The sequence below is a fragment of the Bubalus bubalis genome, chromosome 3, assembly GCF_019923935.1.
Source record: "Bubalus bubalis isolate 160015118507 breed Murrah chromosome 3, NDDB_SH_1, whole genome shotgun sequence".
NCBI lineage: Eukaryota > Metazoa > Chordata > Mammalia > Artiodactyla > Bovidae > Bubalus > Bubalus bubalis.
In genome coordinates this window covers 14463721-14469559 of record NC_059159.1, presented here as the reverse complement: position 1 = coordinate 14469559, position 5839 = coordinate 14463721, and the positions used below count along the sequence as shown (strand labels likewise).

Sequence of the window (5839 nt, the reverse complement as noted above, 5' to 3'; positions counted from 1 at the left end):
CACAGGCTGCTGAAGGATCAGCTGTCTTAACGCGGGACCTTCTCTGTTGCAAACCCTCAGATGGAGCGGCTGTAGCCCTCAGTGGGGTGTTCAGCAGTATGTGTCAGAAGAACTCTGAATTCACAGAAGCCTGCTCTCAGCTGCCGCGTCCACACCAGGCACAGTGCGAGTGTATGAGCTTGACACACACTATCTCACTTAGTGGAGTCACTCCAAGATTGGGCCCAGGAAGCCAGGCATCAGCATTCACCCTGTGAGGCGTGTGGGGTCCTTGATCGGCCCCTCAGATCGCCTGAGAACCCCTCCCATCCTCCTTGCCTGCCTGCCCTGGTTGGGCCTGGAAAGGCTCCCCTCTCGGGGCCAGGCCAGGCGGCTCTCGACCTTCACCAAAGCCGGGCTGCCCCGGCAGTCTGCAAACACTGAGAGAGACTGAAATAATCCACGTAACTGCAGCCCAGAGGCCTGCTTTCTGGGTCCACAGAACTCACCACACCGTGACTGTGAGGTGTGTGGTGGGACAATGCAATCCAAACTGCATATGGGGTGGCCGGTCTCTCTGTGGTTTCACATTCAGAAAAAATGAAACCAAACTCTTCACGCAAATACTTAAGTGGTTTAGTCGCTAAGATGTGTCTAATCCTTGCAACCCCGTGGACTGTAGCCCGCCAGGCTCTTCTGTCCATTGGATTTTCCAGGCAAGAATACCGGAGTGGGCTGCCATTTCCTTCTCCAAAATACTTAAAGAGTTTAAACTAAATCTTATAACAGCTGAAGCCTTTCTGCAGCCAGCTTTTTAATTGCCCTGGAACTTTATAGCAATCCCTAGACCAAATGGAAACAATAAACCTTTTTGGAGGAAAACAAAACCACAAAAACAACTCCCCAGCCATACCCCAGCCTTCCTCAAATCTATTCATCAGCCCACAGGTGAACCCAGACCAACAGGGCTCAACTGGCATGATCAGTATCTGCCTGAAGATACGGCCGCACACACTGAATAAGATGTTGATGATAGTAACTGGCGTTTATTGCAGGGCAACATGTGATTTACATGAGTGTGACCCAGTCCCACCATAACTTGTCCGCAGTGCCAGGCTGGTCGGGGCCGGCCCCAGCCAGGGTCCTTGCTCTTACTGCCCAGTTCGAGTTCCTCCAGCTTCTGGCTGGAATTATATCAACCCAGCAAGCTTGTCCCTTTGTCTATCAAGAACTTCAACTGATCAAATACATACATACAGAAACAGAAAATAGAAAAACCTTTAGCTACTTAGTAAATGCTATTACCGTATGGGCAAAATCTTTCCAATAATGAGATTTAGTTAAGAAATAATAGAGGAGTTGGTGGTGGAGAAAAGGTAGGAATCTCAACCTGCTCAGAAGTCTGGAAATTTCAAAGTAACAGATAGCATTTTGCATTTCTGGTAATCAGGATATCAGTGGTGAACTTTTTCAGGACTGAGAGAAAGCAACTTGTCCCTAAGTGCCCGTTTTAAATGCATTTGGCAGTAGTTTTCATCTAATGACCTAAATTTCTTTAAAAAGTATCTCATTTCATTTACTCCCATTGACTTGAAATAATAGGGTATTACTGAAGAGTGCTTTAAACTTTTTCTTTTTCAAGTGACAAAAGAAAAGCAAGGAAAAATAATAATAAGTCTTCACAGACAAATAGTTAATGAGTGTGTCTGTTCCTTCCATGACTGATTTGAAGCTACAGAAAATTTTACAATGGCGCCATCTAATGGAATATCCAATGTAAAATTTTTACAATATCTAACGTAAAATTTTATCTAAAGGAATATCTAATGTAAAACTTTTACAATGGCGCCATCTAATGGAAGGGGCTTCCCCGGGGCTCAGATGGTAAAGATTCTGCCTGCAATGCGGGAAACCTGGGTTTGATCCTGGGTTGGGAAGATCCCCTGGAGAAGGGAATGGCAACCCACTCCAGTATTCTTGCCTGGAGAATCCCATTGACAGAGGAGCCTGGAGAGCTACAGTCCATGGGATCGCAAAGAGTCAGAGATGACTGAGCATCTAACACACAATGGAATATCAAATTAGACACACAAAAAATCATGTTTTTTACCTTTACATTTGTACCAACCACTTCTTTATCAGCTTGGGACACCCCCATTGCTTATTTTGCCCTTTGGTTATTAAAATATTTCCAGTGGAAACAGAGCATTGATATAAAAATATTATATAAAATACATAGCATAAAAATGGTACGTAAAAGTGATTGAAAATAAAACTTCCCCATTTCTTTCTCCAGAGGACTGTGCATACATAAATAAATGAATGAGTGAAAAACCATATAAACATGTGTAGATATAGATATTATAAATAGATGGAATAGCACTTATTTTCTGCAACGTGCTTTTTTGAACCTTTTGCCCATTACAAATATATTTTCATTTAAATACATAGAACTTGGATTTTTTTTAATGGCTCCAAAATATCTTATACGAGATTCCTTTTCAGGGTAATAAAAATGTTCTAATAGAAATGCAAATCAAAACCACAATGAGATACCATCTCACGCCGGTCAGAATGGCTGCTATCAAAAAGTCTATAAATGATAAATGCTGGAGAGGGTATGGAGAAAAAGGAACACTCTTACACTGTTGGTGGGAATGCAAACTAGTACAGCCACTATGGAGAACAGTGTGGAGATTCCTTAAAAAACTGGAAATAGAACTGCCATATAACCCAGCAATCCCACCGCTGGGCATACACACCAAGGAAGCCAGAATTGAAAGAGACACGTGTACCCCAATGTTCATCGCAGCACTGTTTACAATAGCCAGGACATGGAAGCAAACTAGATGCCCATCGGCAGACAAATGGATAAGAAAGCTGTGGTACACAAACACAATGGAATATTACTCAACTATTAAAAAGAATGCATTTGTATCAGTTCTAATGAGGTGGATGAAACTGAGCCTATTATACAGAGCAAAGTAAGTCAGAAAGAAAAACACCAACACATACTTACCTGGCAGGGGAGATACCATGATCACGAAGGTGGTTTTCCCAGGGCGAGGCTTATCCATTGCACTCCGGATGTGCTGACCCCTGCGATTTCCCCAAATGTGGGAAACTCGACTGCATAATTTGTGGTAGTGGGGGACTGCGTTCGCGCTTTCCCCTGGTTAAAAAAAAAAAAAACAAAAAAAAAAACACCAACACATATATATATAGGTATATATATATTAATGCATATATATGGAATTTAGAAAGATGGTAACGATAACCCTATATGTGAGACAGCAAAAGAGACACAGATGTAAAGAACAATCTGTTGGACTCTGTGGGAGAAGGTGAGGGTGAGATGATTTGAGAAAATAGTGTTGAAACATGTATATTATCATGTGTGAAATAGATTGCCAGTCCAGGTTCAATGCATGTGGCAGGGTGCTCAGGGCTGGTGCACTGGGATGACCCTGAGGGATGTAATGGGTAGGGAGGTGAAAGGGAGGTTCAGGATGGGGAACACATGCACATTCATGTCTGAGTCATGTCAATGTATGGCAAAAACCACCACAATATTGCAAAGTAATTAGCCTCCAATTAAAATTAATTAATTAATTTTTTAAAATAAAAATGTTCTAATAGAATGTAGTGATGTTTGCAACTCTTTGTGACTATATTAAAAAAAAAACACTGAACAACTTTAAATTTTATGGTATGTGAATTACATCACACACACACACAAAAAGCTGTTTAACAAAATAACAGAATGTCAAAAAAAATCCTATAATTTAAACAACCTGTTCCCAATTGATAGGCATTTAGGTGTTTGCAGTTTTTCATGATTACAAGCAAAACTGCATGGATGCCCCTGGACACTTGTAGCTTCAGGTAAGCTTCTAGGACTGCACATATAGGTCTGGATGTGAATGCAGGAATTCTGGTGTTAGCTGGTGTTGTAGAAGCCACTTCAAATTTCTTCCAAGAATATAAAGGTTAGAACATACACTAAAGTGAATTTCTGTTGAGGGTGGATCTGTGTTTCCCTCACTGATCATGCAAGTGAAGTGAAAGTGGCTCAGTCGTGTCCAACTCTTTGCAACCCCATGGACTATACAGTCCATGGAATTCTCCAGGCCATAATACTAGAGTTAAGGGTAGACTTTCTCTTCTCCAGGGGATCTTCCCAACCCAGGAATGGAACCCAGGTCTCCTACATTGCAGGCGGATTCTTTACTAGCTGAGCCACAAGGGAAGCCCGATCATGCAAGGGAGAAGGGCAATGTGTTTAGTCTTCCAACAACAACCTGCGTAGCTCTGTGTGCCTAAGCACCTTGGTTAATATCCCAGATCTGCCTCTGTCAGCTGGAGACCTTGTTCTGTTCCTGAACAGTTTTTCCATCTGTGAAACAGAACAGCTCACAGGGTTACTACGAGGATGGGGTGAACTGGCCCGCATCTGGTGGGCTGACCCTTGGCTAGATGTTCCTGGCTAGATCCTTCCCTTCAGTCTTTGAAACACTCTAGATGAGAGCACAGCAAACCCAAGTAGAAAAGACCCTGGTGAATCCATTCACATTGTGTTGTTCCTGAGTGGTGACCCCCACAACTGGCTGGTGCCCTGCATGAACACCAAAGTCGACTATTCCCAGCTGTGGGCAGGTGGAGCAAGTCTCAGCAACAAGGAGGTTGAGACTGACAACTGCCCTGGGAACTGTCTGGATTCCCAGAATCCTCAGCACCGCTCTCCCTGAGAGGGGAGAGGAGAGGTCACTTGTCATCACTCCAGGGTCCAGGAACAGACAACCCTCTCAGCAGCAGCCCAGCCATCATGATACAGGAGAACTGGAGAAGAAGAGGAAATTATCAAAGTCCCTGTCAGCTCCAACCCCTTCAAAGAATCACAAAGCTGCCTTCTTATAAGGACCCTGGTACAACGTCATCTTGGCTTCCCCAGTGTCTAAGCGCTAAAGAATCCACCTGAATTGCAGGAGCCGCAGGAGACACGGGTTTGATCCCTGGGTTGGGGAGATTCCCGAGGAGGGCATGGCAACCCACTCCAGTATTCTTGCCTGGAGAATTCCATGGACAGAGGAGCCTGGCTACAGTCCATGGGGTCCCAAAAAGTACGATACGACAGAGGCGACTTGGCACATGCACATGCAGGCCATCTTAACCGATTAAATCTGCAAATATCTGATTTTCAGATAAGCTCACATTCTAAGGTGCTAGGCGGGTGTGAAGTCTAGGGGGCACCATTCAATCAAGTACAGAATCTATGGGAACAAATCAGAAATAGTGAGCTGCAGCCCAGAACATCTTCTGCTCAGATCAGAACAGCCCAGAATGTCTTTTTACACTGCACAAAAAGCAGTACAAAATAAAGCAAATGATTTCTATTTCTGGAATGAAAACCAATTTGATTATTCGAACAGAAAACATGAACAGGACTCAGAAGTTGTGCTGTGAATAGATGGGGCTCAGAAGTTATGATGCAAAAAATTGAAAATACTAAATATATTTCATCAGAATGGTAATCGTGTTCTGACAAAGCTCATTGCTCTAATAAATTCTACAATTCTAGTGAGGAAAATAATGAAAAAAAAATCTTAAATCTGTATTTGAATAATAAAAATTCTGGAAGTTAAAACATCAAAATTATATCTATGAAACAAGTGACAATATTCAGAAACTGCTATCAGACTTTTAACACAATCTAATGTATAGTTTTAAGTAATTAAGTATTTTTAGACATAAAATGAATGGAATTTCAAAAAAGAATAAAAAAGCATGTGTGTATCATTGTGACCTAAATTAATGGCTCCACTTGTTATAAAATGTCACTATTGAAATAAAACACATTTTG

At 42.3% G+C, this 5839-nt stretch overlaps 1 non-coding gene across 1 annotated transcript; it reads left to right on the top strand.

Moving 5' to 3' along the window:
* Window positions 1-2990: 2990 nt before the first annotated feature.
* Window positions 2991-3154, top strand: LOC112584164. Its single transcript, XR_003108506.1, has one exon. It is a non-coding gene; the product is annotated as a U1 spliceosomal RNA (small nuclear RNA).
* The last annotated feature ends 2685 nt before the right edge of the window (window positions 3155-5839 follow it).